At 41.2% G+C, this 14,392-nt stretch overlaps 1 protein-coding gene across 1 annotated transcript in view; it reads left to right on the forward strand.

Annotated features, from left to right (window-relative positions):
- The first annotated feature begins 617 nt into the window (after positions 1–617).
- Positions 618–14,392, forward strand: part of marchf1 (membrane-associated ring finger (C3HC4) 1) — a 37,738-nt gene continuing 23,963 nt past the window's right edge. Inside the window, exons 1-3 of the mRNA XM_030738520.1 lie at positions 618–820; positions 986–1,047; positions 2,102–2,404. The gene's annotated coding sequence lies outside the window, so the exon portion shown is untranslated. The remainder of the gene's footprint in view (positions 821–985; positions 1,048–2,101; positions 2,405–14,392) is intronic.

Here is a 14,392-nt window from a genome sequence, read left to right on the forward strand (position 1 = left end):
TCATTCGGCTTTTTTTTTTCTTTTTGAGAGACTGGAGGCTTTTAACTTTGGAAACTCGATTCCACCATGCAAAAAATATTTTATTCCCTCCTATCCATTAGTCAGAATTTGGGGTTTATTGTCTCAAAATTTCGAACTAATAACTAAAGATTTCAGCTTATAAACTCAGAATTGAGAAAAAAAATCGAAATTTGGAGTTATTAAGTCAGAATTTAGAGTTAAAAACCACAAATTTTGACTTATGGATGACAAAAACATTTTTTTCTTGTTTGTTTTGAGTGGCGGAAACATGCTTCCGTATTTAACGGTTTTAACACGTTTTTTTGTTTATACAATTTTCACAACAAGCTGTAAAGGCAGCATAGTGTTATCAAGAAGCAGCATCCAAACTGCAGTCATTAATTGGGTCGTTATTTTATCTCGGCTGTATTGAGCTTTAACAACTTTGCTTTTAAAAAGGTTTTTGCTCACTTTTACCCATTTGGCTAAGCTATATCTGTAATTAACATAACAAACAGCAGACGCTTGTTGCTATGGTGTGAGTTTAACGGTCAGTGCGCAGTGATTTAGAACGCTGCTGGCCGGGACTATGTTTTGGTCCATGTAACTGGTATTAAATCTTTATTTGTTTATTTATTTTTATTAAGCTTTATTTTACCTAGCGGACCTTACTAACGTTAACACTCAGTTTTACAGGCGTCTCACTCCCCACCCACTCACCCCTCTTAATGGGCACCTCGTTGGACCGTGAAGTCTGAGGACGCTTACCTGGCTTGGCAGTGGAGACCGATGCTGCCATGGCTGCGAGCAGCATGAGAAGGTAGAGCAGGTTGAATATCCTCATGGCTTGGCGGCAGTTGGTTTCTGAGGAGCTTGAACCTAATGATACTTTTCACAGAAAAGTCCGGAGAGTCCTTGTGGCTCAAATCCGGACTGGACTGGTGATGCTGAGTGTCTTTCAGATGTCTCCCTCTTCTCTTTTCAGTCGAGAAATCCTCCCCTGGGAGAAGCCAGTCCAAATAAGCAGCCTCCTTCTGAAGATAATCGGTATGTCCCTGAAGGAATGTGTGTGTCCAGAGTGATTGTCTCTGTGTCTGAGAGCAAAGTGACAAAGGTGCTTCTCCCCCTTTCTCCTTTATACAGCTTTTTTTTTTTTTTAGAGGGAGGGGGGTGATGGGTAGTTCCCACTGCAACCCCCCCACCCCTCAAACTCCTGACACACACAAACTCTCTCCCTCCAACACACACACACACAGACACACGCACACACTTAGTCACATATTGACCCCACATGTAGAGAGGGGTAATTCAAATGACAGGAAGCCCCCTCCCTGCACCCCTCCCTGCCCCTTGAACGCACACTCATATGCAGTATTTTGTGTGTGTGAGTGGCTGATTTATTCAAAGAGATCAGAGCAAGAAGGCAGAGATTTATCACCAGTAGCATTAGAACAAAGATTTAAGAAGCTGTAACTGGAATTGGAGGGTCCTTCAAGAACCAGATCCCTCCTGTCCCTCCCCTGCCCCTTCACAGATGAGAACACACACACACACACACACAAATCAAATCAAAATCAAATCAAGGTTTATTTGTCACATACCTGGTCATACACAGTACAACTGGCAGTGAAATGCTTTTGTGACTGCTCCGCCACCCTGATTACAAAACTACAGAATAGTTAAAAAATATATTATACAGAAATAGAATGTATTTAAAAGTATAAGTATATAAACATTAGAAAAATTAACAATATAATTAAAAAGAATAAATTAAATTAAGTAAATATTAACAATATAATTACAAGGGGCAATTTAAAGTGAACCAGTGTGTAAAGCGACAGTAGTGCAGATGCTACATAATTCAATACAGATGTGATAATAATAAATACACAAGTACTAATCTATACATATACATACATATACACATAAAAACAGTATACATGCACATACTTATATACACATACATATGTCCACATATATACACATACGTATACATATAAGTCTGACGTTTTGTAAATTAGCCCTAAATGCTATGTTCGTTGAGGAATCGAATAGCTTGTGGGAAAAAGCTTCTTCTCATCCTCTCTGTTTTGGCTTTTAGAGTACGAAACCACTTCCCAGATCGTAACAGAGAAAACAGTCCGTTACTGGGATGACTGGGGTCCTTTACTATCCTCCTGGCCCTTGTCCAGCACCGTTTCCTGTATATGGACTGCAGGTCAGGAAGCTCAGTCCGGATTATGCGCTCGGCTGAACGTACCACCCTTTGTAGAGCCTGCCCATCCTGCTTGGTGCTGTTTCCGAACCAGGTTGTGATGTTTCCCGTAATGATCGATTCAATGGTGCAGGTGTAGAAGTTACGAAGCACCTTGGATGGTAGTTTGAAGTCCCTTAAGCGTCTAAGGTGATAAAGACACACACACACACACACACACACACACACACACACACACACACACACACACACACACACACACACACACACATCTGGGACTTTTGGGTGGGGAGGTGAGGGGCTGTTTGTATCCAGCATTTTTGGGGCAGTGGCCCTCTGAATGAAATCTAAGGGACGGTGGGCTGATGACGTCTTGACTGTCGTCTAAATGCCATGTACTGTCTCCGACTGTCAGCATGAAGGCCTGTGTCTAATGTTGAAGCTCAGTTTCATGGTTAAACCTTTAGAAACACAGTAGAAAAAAGAAAAAAATCTAGGAGACCTTGATAGACGTTATGTAAACTATTTCTTTGGCGTCATTTGATTAGACCAAGCAGCTGAACCTCAGTACTCTGTTGCTCTCTAAGCAGAGAGTTTTGAAAAACATGATTATTAAGTGCCTTTGTTCTTTTTTTGGGTGGGTTTTACTGTACAATAAAGTGTTAAGCCCTGCGTGGTATTCGGGTTGCCCGTCGGTGGGGTTTCCTGCAGCAGGTAACCCACTTCACTTGGTATTAGCTCTGTGGTCACTGGCAGTAGATGGGGGGGGACTCATTAGTGTGTCTGCTTACGGCCGTCTCTGTGGACTGAGCCTCTCCATTCAGCACCCAGCTAATGAATTAGCACATTAAGATGAAATGTCAGCCGTTACATGTGAATGAGGATTAGAGGAACAGCAGGACACTAATGGACCGGGGGGGCTCGTAACAGTCGAGAATCTCTGAACGAGCATCTGGGCCATCAGCTCTTTAAGCCCTCAAAAACAAAGCCAAGGCCAGGGTCTTTGTGTTTTTACTGCTGTTTGTCGGTGTTGCGTTTTGAAATGTTGCCTTTATTGCTTTATGATGTTTGCCAAAATGTTCCTTGAAATGGCAGAGACTCCTCGTGGATTTGGCCAGCACACTCACACATTCCCTCATCCTGCTGCAAACACTCAGCTGAGGTATGTAGTTTGTTTCTGTGGTGAGCTGCACTTTGCATATCAGCTGCCTTTGTCATTTAAAAAACTTTTATTTTCTCAATTTGAATATGCTTATTTGGGCTCAATTGTCATTCACAGCCACCTGGCATCCACTGCCCGCTAAAGTCTTGCCAGACCTCTGCTTCTCTGTGTCCCTCGCTTTCTGTCTATCTGCCCTTTGGAGCAGAAACAAGAGATTCTTACCAAATTCTCCCACCGGGTTTTTGCTGTAGAGCGTGTTGTAATAATTTGCTCTTTTGGGGATTATTTGTCGTTACGAGGATTACCCAAACACACCCCTATGAGAGAGGCACACACAGGCAGAGGGCAACCTCCTCCCAAACTGCTGCAGTACCCTGGCAGGGCTGCAGAAACCTTGTTGAACCTTGTTCCTTTGTTGTGTGAGACCTATCCTACTGAGAGGGATAAGCACTTATCAAATTTGTTGCAGTCTTCTTTGTAATAATTGTGTGGCTGCATGTGGCTACATGTGGCTGCATGCGCTTAGACAGAAACTATTTGATAACCTCTGTGGAATTTGGTGGGAAAATGAATTTACCTTTCTGAAAGTAAAAAAAAAAATACTGTCTTGATATCTGTATCAAAGCTAAAACCATCAGCCTCTTTCTGAATAAGAGTGAGAATTTTAGTATTTTTCAAGCAAAAAGTCTCAAAAATTAAAATGTACTGCCTGTCTGTGTTTGGTGATATTGTAAGACTCAAAGTCCGAGTTTGGACAGCTTGTCCAGCACAGTAATAAACTTTATAAGATGTTTCTTGACATTTCAGAGTCATGACTTGACTAATTGGGAAAAATACCTGGTAGAAATTTATTTGCAGCCTTACGTCTGACCGTTTCTTTGAAACATTCCCAAACAGCAGCCCTATTATTAATCCTGAAGCTCAGCGTGGGCATATTTTAGTCTAATGTGGAGCTGAACTCAGCAGGCAATTCTCTGAATTGGTGTGCAGCTCAGAAAATAGTTGGACTGCAGGGCTGCTGTGATTATGAGTGTTAATAGCAGCCCTGGTCTTCCCAGCAGCTGTACTAACTTTACAGTGTCTCCTCCCATCCTGAAGTTTCACTTTCCTCTTCCTCTCCCAACATCTCCTGACCAGGATCTGCAGATAAGGAGCTCCCTTTATCTCTGATAAAACTTGCTCTGAATAGCAGTGCCTCATAAAAAGCCCCTGTAACTTTTACACTTGGGTGGACATTAGTGCAGATCATTAAAACACTGAGATGGTTATATACAGTACATACAGATGGGTGACCAGTGTAAAACGTATTAGGAAGGTTTTTGCCACCTTGAGCTTCCAGATCACCTTCCTTGAGGTCTTTTAAACTTTACTGGAGGGACAAAAAAAAAAAAAAAAATTATTGTCATCATTGGGCATAAAAAAACAGTTTTGAAGTCTCTCAGCTCTTTAACACACAGTCTTCAAACATTTATCCAGCACACAATTGGTGTGACTCAACAAAACACAGTGAACACAATCAGTGAATTTGGGATCAGTCATAAAGGTCCATACTGATGTTTAGCTGATACAGCAGTGCATCTTAGTGCTCTAGTATTTAATTTGCATTAGAGTTAGGCCGTATGACAAAATACACCCAGTACACTATCTGTCTTTATAACCAGATTTTACAATAGCATTCATACACAGCTACCCTTTATATTAAAACACAGTTACAGTACCAATCAAAAGTTTGGACACAGTGTGTACTGTAACTGTGAGCAACAGGACTATTTTTGATCATATTTTATCTTTTCAGTTGCTTTCTATGTAAAAATACACCAAATTTGCAGGTTTCAGCTTCATAAAGGCAAATATTTATTATTTGGTTTACATGTTATGCTAGTAAGTCAACAGTCAAAAATTTGGACACATTTACCCAACTTTTGACTGGTACTGTATATGCATTTTATATTGCTTGGTTGGTCAAGAAAGTCAATTTGAATGAGTTGTTTTAGGTTCTGGGAAATTAGGATTTGATACAAAATTGATTAAGTGAGAAATGATTGCAGGCCCCATTGATATAAAATTTTATATGGAGGCTAATATCAGTATATTGGTTGATATCAGCCTTGTTGTACATATTATTGACCTTGATAAGGAAGGCGGTTACAGATGGCAGCGGCTGATGTGTCATATCATTAGTGCTGGGTGGGTGTTCAAAGATACTGTGGTTAAAGAGCTAAGAGACTTTTAAAATATATTTTTATAGTTAACATTTCTTTTTTTTCTCTGGCAATGAAGAGGGAATGAATGACAACAAAACCAAAGTAAACAAAGTAAAACAAATATTGGGGGTTGAAACGAGTGGTCAGAGCTGAAACGTGCCGTGATGTCTGAATTTGTTGGGGTGTGGCCTTGCATTTGTGTCTGTGTGTACGAGTGTTGATTGTGGTCTGATGGGTTAGTTCATTGTCCTTCATTAGGGTGATAGTGGGTCATCAGTGTTAATGAGAGCCGTAGCCATCCAGCCAGAGCTTAATTACTCTGAAGAGCTTTTATCTCTTCAACAGCCCAATACTAAGCTCAGTGGCTGCATATACACATGAACAGGAGTACACACCAGTATACATAAACACAGAGACACACAGTATGGATCATCAGCACACCAAAGATGCTGGCCTTTTTTTTTTTTTTTTCCTGAGTTGCTTTATTCTGGAGCTCCTCCTCCGCTCCATGTCAACAGCTAGACAGCTGACTGCAAGGGAGTGACGGAGGGCTCAAGGGTCGAGGGGCATTCTCCACAGGGAGCGGCCTCTAACCTCCCGGGATGTCACCCCACAAGGGCTGCAGGGGCCAGAAGTCACTTGGTTTGTTGAATCCTAACTCAGACACAGCGGCTTCTCTGAGATCTGTGCATCAGTGTTTGGTGCTGTTCAGTTCTTCACCCAGCAATGATCGGATAAAAACAGAAGAAGTGCACTTTTGACCTTCGGTGGCATTTAACTTTATCTCCCTTACTGTGGCCTTAATGCAGCCTTCAACTGATGCTTTGTGAAAACTATAGATGGAGCTAAAGAGCAAATTATTGTAGAGGAAGGAAAGCTGTGGTGCTATGGTGATAAACTGTACAAATATGATCTTTGTTCTACATGTTTAGCTAATCTTCTTAATGCTTACTTTCAGCCGTTTAATATTACGCAATACTCTGGAGGCTGCATCATTAAAGGGGGACAAGTTTATTGTTGCCTCATTTTTATTGTGAAAACCTAGTGTAATGAACATTGCCTCAATGGTCTAATTGAAAACAACCACAACAGTAAACAGTGTTTTCAGCTTTGACTTCACTTGATTAATTAAAGTTTATAACTTTTCTTTATGTATGCTGTCTAGCTTCTTTGTTGATGACTCTCTGCTTCCTGTTACACGGCCGTAATTTCCTCACTTCACAGACACCTTTTTCTGAAAGAGAGCGTACAGAAGCAGCATTAGAGAAGCTGACATTTGTGTCTGTGAGAATATCAGAGGATAAATGTGTACCTGGCTGGGCTGCGTGTGACTGAAAGCAGACTGAAGCCAAGCTGAACAAGGAGAAGACGATGAAGGCAACGATGATGAAGGTCAGCTCAAAGCCAGTGAATGGCAGTTCCATCTACAATTCAATTCAATTCAATTCAATTTTATTTATATAGCGCCAAATCACAACAAACTGTCGCCTCAAGGCGCTTTGTATTGTGGGTAAAGACCCTACAATAATACAGAGAAAACCCAACAGTCAAAACGACCCCCTATGAGCAAGCACTTGGCGACAGTGGAAAGGAAAAACTCCCTTTTAACAGGAAGAAACCTCCAGCAGAACCAGGCTCAGGGAGGGGCAGTCATCTGCCGCGACCGGTTGGGCTGAGGGGAGAGAAAGACATGCTGTGGAAGAGAGCCAGAGATTAATATCAATTAAATGCAGAGTGGAGTATAAACAAAGTAAATAAGGTGAATGAGAAACAGTGCATTATGTGAACCCCCCAGCAGACTAGGCCTATAGCAGCATAACTAAGGGATGGTTCAGGGTCACCTGATCCAGCCCTAACTATAAGCTTTATCATAAAGGAAAGTTTTAAGCCTAATCTTAAAAATAGAGAGGGTGTCTGTCTCCCGAATCCAAGCTGGAAGCTGGTTCCACAGAAGAGGCGCCTGAAAGCTGAAGGCTCTGCCTCCCATTCTACTCTTAAGTATCCTAGGAACCACAAGTAAGCCAGCAGTCTGAGAGCGAAGTGCTCTGTTGGGGTGATATGGTACTATGAGGTCTTTGAGATAAGATGGTGCCTGATTATTCAAGACCTTGTATGTGAGGAGAAGGATTTTAAATTCTATTCTAGATTTAACAGGGAGCCAATGAAGAGAAGCCAATATGGGAGAAATCTGCTCTCTCTTTCTAGTCCCTGTCAGTACTCTAGCTGCAGCATTTTGGATCAGCTGAAGGCTTTTCAGGAAGCTTTTAGGACAGCCTGATAATAATGAATTACAATAATCCAGCCTAGAAGTAATAAATGCATGAATGAGCTTTTCAGCATCACTCTGAGAAAGGATGTTTCTAATTTTAGAAATATTGCGCAAATGCAAAAAAGCGGTCCTACATATTTGTTTAATATGTGCAGTGAAGGACATATCCTGGTCAAAAATGACTCCAAGATTTCTCACAGTGTTACTGGAGGCCAAAGTAATGCCATCCAGAGTAAGTATCTGGTTAGACACCATGTTTCTAAGATTTGTGGGGCCGAGAACAAGAATTTCAGTTTTATCTGAATTTAGAAGCAGGAAATTAGAGGTCATCCAGGCCTTAATGTCTTTAAGACATTCCTGCAGTTTAACTAATTGATGTGTGTCATCTGGCTTCATTGATAGGTAAAGCTGAGTATCATCTGCATAACAATGAAAATTGATGCAGTGCTTTCTAATAATACTGCCTAAGGGAAGCATGTATAATGTAAATAAAATTGGTCCTAGCACAGAACCCTGTGGAACTCCATAATTAACCTTAGTGTGTGAAGAAGACTCCCCATTTACATGAACAAATTGGAGTCTATGAGATAAATATGATTCAAACCACTGCAGTGCAGTACCTTTAATACCTATAGTATGCTCTAATCTCTGTAATAAAATGTTATGGTCAACAGTATCAAAAGCTGCACTGAGGTCCAACAGGACAAGAACAGAGATGAGTCCACTGTCAGAGGCTCTAAGAAGATCATTTGTAACCTTCACTAATGCTGTTTCTGTACTGTGATGAATTCTGAAACCTGACTGAAACTCTTCAAATAAACCGTTCCTCTGCAGATGATCAGTTAGCTGTTTTACAACTACTCTTTCAAGAATCTTTGAGAGAAAAGGAAGGTTGGAGATTGGCCTATAATTAGCTAAGACAGCTGGGTCAAGTGATGGCTTTTTAAGCAGAGGTTTAATTACAGCCACCTTGAAGGTCTGTGGTACATAGCCAACTAATAAAGACTGATTGATCATTTTTAAGATTGAAGCATCAATAATTGGAAAGACTTCTTTGAACAGTCTAGTAGGAATGGGATCTAACAAACATGTTGCTGGTTTGGAGGAAGTAAGATAAGATAAGATAAGATAAGATAAGATAAGATAAGATAAGATAAGATAAAACTTTAATGATCCCACGACGGGGAAATTTGTGCATTACAGCAGCTCAATACAGAGAAAAAATGAAAAAGATGAGTAAGAACAAATAACTAAACTAAAAACTAAAACTAAAATTCAATAGAATAAAATAAAATAGCAAAAAACTATACACATATACATAAGCACTATATACATAAATATATATATCAGTGTCAATACCCACATTTACATATACACACATATACACACACGTCAAACACTATATAAAGATATCAAAATATTATATACATTTGTAGCCGGTAAGGTACACAGCATACACGGTATAATTATTTTATCTGATATGAGCACTAAATCAGATAAAAAGTCTGAGAAATCAGACAGAAACTCTGAGTAAGGACCAGGTGGACGATAGATAATAACAAATAAAACAGGTTTTTGATTTTCCCAATTAGGATGGACAAGACTAAGAGTCAGGCTTTCAAAAGAATGAAAACTTTGTCTGGGTCTTTGATTAATTAATAAGCTGGAATTGAAGATTGCAGCTAATCCTCCTCCTCGACCTGTGCTTCGAGCATTCTGACAGTTACTGTGACTCGGGGGTGTTGATTCATTTAAACTAACATATTCATCCTGCTGTAACCAGGTTTCTGTAAGGCAGAATAAATCAATACGTTGATCAATTATTAAATCATTTACTAATAGGGACTTGGAAGAGAGAGACCTAATGTTTAACAAGCCACATTTAATTGTTTTATTCTTTGGTGCAGTTGATGAAGCTGTATTATTTATTGTTTTTGAATTTTTATGCTTAAATAGCTTTTTGCTGATTTTAGCTTTGGTTTTTGGTGGTCTGGGAGCAGGCACCGACTCTATGGGGATGGGGTTTTGGGGGGATGGCAGGAGGAGAGAAGCTGCAGAGAGGCGTGTAAGACTGCAACTCTGCTTCCTGGTCTCAACCCTGGGTAGTCAGTTATTAGGAGGGTTAATAAATTTGGCCAGATTTCTAGAAATGAGAGCTGCTCCATCCAAAGTGGGATGGATGCCGTCTCTCCTAACAAGACCAGGTTTTCCCCAGAAACTTTGCCAATTATCTATGAAGCCCACGTCATTTTTTGGACACCACTCAGACAGCCAGCGATTCAAGGAGAACATGCGGCTAAACATGTCGCTCCTGGTCTGATTGGGGAGGGGCCCAGAGAAAACTACAGAGTCCGACATTGTTTTTGCAAAGTTACACACCGAGTCAATATTAATTTTAGTGACCTCCGATTGGCGTAACCGGGTGTCATTACTGCCGACGTGAATAACGATCTTACCAAATCTACGATTAGCCTTAGCCAGCAGTTTCAAATTTCCATGAATGTCGCCTGCTCTGGCCCCTGGAAGACATTTGACTATGGTCGCCGGTGTCTCTAGCTTCACGTTTCTCAAAACAGAGTCGCCAATAACCAGAGTTTGTTCCTCGGCGGGTGTGTCGCCGAGTGGAGAAAAACGGTTACAGACGTGAACAGGTTGGTGGTGTACCCGGGGCTTCTGCTTAGGACCACGCTTCCTCCTCACCGTCACCCAGCTGGCCTGTTTTCCCTGCTGCTCGGGATCTGCTGGGGGGGAGCTAACGGCGGCTAAGCTACCACGGTCCGCACCCGCTACAGGGGCCTGGCTAGATGTAGGATTTTCCAGGGTGCGGAGCCGAGTCTCCAGTTCAGAAAGCCTGGCCTCCAGAGCTACAAACAGACTACATTTATTACAAGTACCGTTACTGCTAAAGGAGGCCGAGGAGTAACTAAACATGTGACACCCAGAGCAGGAAAGTGCAGGAGAGACAGGAGAAGAAGCCATGCTGGTAGTGAGTCGGCTAAGGGCTAAGCTACTAGCTGAGCTAAGCTAGCGAATTTCTAAAAACAAATAAAGTGAGTAATGTGAATACAGGTGATTCAGCAAAGAGTATGCTATTTAAAGTAGGTGAAGATTACACTAAAATATGTTATTATCCAGATAAATCGAGTTATACAGATATAACAGCTAACAGACAGCAAAACACTGTGCTCCGAAACAGGAACAGGAAGTGATACAATACCGCAGTGAGAGCCAACACCAAGTCACCAAGTTTTCTACACATCAAGTCTACACAACTATACAATACAAAAACAACACACACTTATGCGCAGAAACCTGGAAATTACTCTCTGCCACTATGCTGCTTCACTCTGTCAATGTTTGGTATTTTATAATACTGTTTGACAGTTTCACATTCAGGTCTTATTCTTGGAACATGCAGACTCCACACAGAAAGGATTCACCCCAACTGCCCGTTAAGGCAAATATCTAATCAGCCAATTGGATGACAGCAACGCAATCCATTTAGGCACGTAGACATGGTCAAGAGGACCAGCTGCAGTTCAAAATGAGCATCAGAATGGGGGAGGAAGGTGATTTAAGGGACTTTGAACATGACATGATTGTTGGTGTCAGATGAGCTGGCCTGAGTATTTCAGAAACTGCTGATATAATGGGATTTTCCCACACAGCCATCTCTGGGTTTATAGAAAATGGTCTGAAAAAGAGAAAATATTCAGTGAGCAGAAGTTGGTGAAAATGCCTTGCTGATGCCAGAAGTCAGAAGAGACCAGCCAGTCAAGTTGATAGGAAGGCAACAGCAACTGAAGTAACCACTCGTTACAACTAAGGTATGCAGAAGAACATCTCTGAATGCATATCATGTTGAACCTTGAAGCAGATGGGCTACAGCAGTAGAAAACCACACCAGTTGCCACTCCTGTCAGGAAACTGAGGCTATAGTTCACACAGGCTCACCAAAATTCGACAATACAAGATTGGAAAAATGTTGCCTGGTCTGAAAAGTATCAGTTTTTGTTGCTGCATTCAGACGGTAGGGTCACAAGTTGGCATAAACAACATAACATGGATCCATCCTGCCTTGTTTCAACTGTTCAGGCTGTTGGTGGGGGTGTGATGATGTGGGGGATATTTTCTTAACACACTTTGGGCCCCTTAGTACCAACTGAGCATCATTTAAACACCACAGCCTACCTGTGTATTGTTGCTGACCATGTCCATCCCTTTATGACCACAGTGTATCCATCTTCTGATTGCTGCTTGCAGCAGGATAATGTACCATGTCACAAAACTCACATCATCTCAAACTGGCTTATTGAACATGACGATGATGTCATCACCAGATCACAATGCAATAGAGTGAGCACCTTTGGAATGTCTTAAATCAGGAGATTCACTTTATGGATGAGCAGACGAACAAATCTGCACTAACTATGTGATGCTATCATGTCGATATGGACCAAAATCTGTCTGAGGGAAGTTTACAGCACATTGTTGAATCTGTGCCACAAAGAATTAGGGCAGTTCTGAAGGCAAAAGATGCACATGATAAAGTTTATATTTTTAACAATAAATTATGGATAGTGTGTATTTATAAACAGCAACAGCATTTTTGGATGTCAAACAGTTTTACACTCTGTAAACTGCTTTTATTTACATGGTTCATTCACACCTACTGCCAGACTCATTCCATGCGTTCATGTGTAGATCAGTGCTGCTATAAATGAGTTCAGAGGTCAATGTTTTTAGAAATAGTAAAAGCTTGTAGCCCCTTAACTGGCAAGGGCCCGGTGACGGGCCGTTTGTAGTCCCTTTTATATGGCAGGCTAGACCCTCCCATTTTTATTGACACGTCATTCGGCCAATCATGTAACTGGCTGCACCAAATCACCTGACAAAGCTACGTGACGCCCTCTGAGTATTATTGGCTCTGGGAAACCCATTTCTTAACATGATTGGCCGAATGAGGTGTCAGTCAAAATGGGCGGGTCTAGCCTGCCATATAAATGCACTTGATTCGGCCCGCGGACCAGACGCAGCCGATTAATAGGCTATGAAATGGGTTGTTCAGAGCCAATAATGACCAGAAGGCGTTATGTAGTTTTTGTCAGGTGATTTTTTTGCTGCCAGTTAAGGGGTTAAAAATGCTTGGAGTGCAGTTCTGTATCTGCCTCCACCAGAGGGCCTTATAAACCTGTAACGGGCATTACATTGCAGATTCCTCTGCTTTACATTCAGCCTGAAATGTGAGCGTATCCAGTTCACACAACCTCAGCAGTGTCACCTACTGTGTTTTTTAAGCTGAGAAATGTGCAGTAGTATCACAGTGTGAGTGACAGGCTGAAACTGCAGGCAGGGCTCACATGAATAAAACAGTCTGTGTGAAAAATCAAAGAAAAAAGGAAAGCCGCTGAAGTTTCAGGAACTTTCTGTGAACTTCACTAAATATTTAATCTTCAGCAGAGTTTCGGGATCAAATCACCTCTTCAGCTGTGTCAGATAATAAAAATAACAAACTGGTGTGAAAGAAGAGCTGGTGTTACAGACAGAGGCTGTTTTGTGGTCCAAGTATTTTTATGTTGTCACAGAGAGGCTGAATCAATCATTATTGCTGAACACAGACATTCACAGTATCGACACCCTTTGACCCGGTGAGCGATTCATACTTCCCATTTCAATAGAGCGATTTGAGGACTCACTCTAAACCTGCCAAGCGCACCCTTTGTTTCTGACCTAGATTTTCGGCAGCCTCTCCAGTAACAAAGGTAACTCTCAGTTGGCAGAAGAAACTGTCGTTGAGCCACTCAAACAGGAGATACGAGAAAGAGTGAATAAGAAGAAGAGTAGGCACGGTTAGCTTTTAAAACTTACTGGTTGAAGATTTACAACAGCTGTTTTCAGATCTGAAGTTAGATAAAACACTTCTGTCTTCACACAGAGAAAGCAGACGTGAGATACTGAGTGTTAGCAGGCGTTTCTTTATTAAGTCCTTCTTTTACAGTGTGCAGTCTAGGCCCCTCCTCTGTGACACATCCTGGAGGCAAATAACACTAGATCCTTTAGCAAAGTACACATGCACTCATGTTCAGAGGTTATCAGTTAGACCAACACACTCGCCCACAGGGCTTTGCCTGGTGCATGCTCAGAGGGCCCCAGTCAGTCAGTCAGTTTTCTATTTCCCCTGTGGATTTTCTGAGTCATGCACCTCTTCAAGTCAGACAGTCAGCACCTCACTGTGTGGTTTTACTTTAGGTTCTGCAGAAAATAGAAAGAAAATGGTCATTTGCTTTGGTTTTTCACCTCAAAATACAGAATTTTTTTTATCACAGATCTGATTTAAAAATAATATGATACCAAATGGAATAATTTAACCATCTTTCACGTGCTAGGATATTAAAGAGAAATGTTTTCAAAAACTCATAATATAATCTTAGCATTAGGCTTATTAAAGAGATATATATACATAGATTTTTTTTAATTGTATGAGGTTTATTCATGATAGGAGATCATGAATAAATATGTATGAATCACATATCCCGTCTGTA

This window comes from Archocentrus centrarchus, chromosome 1, assembly GCF_007364275.1.
Source record: "Archocentrus centrarchus isolate MPI-CPG fArcCen1 chromosome 1, fArcCen1, whole genome shotgun sequence".
In the NCBI taxonomy this organism is placed as follows: domain Eukaryota; kingdom Metazoa; phylum Chordata; class Actinopteri; order Cichliformes; family Cichlidae; genus Archocentrus; species Archocentrus centrarchus.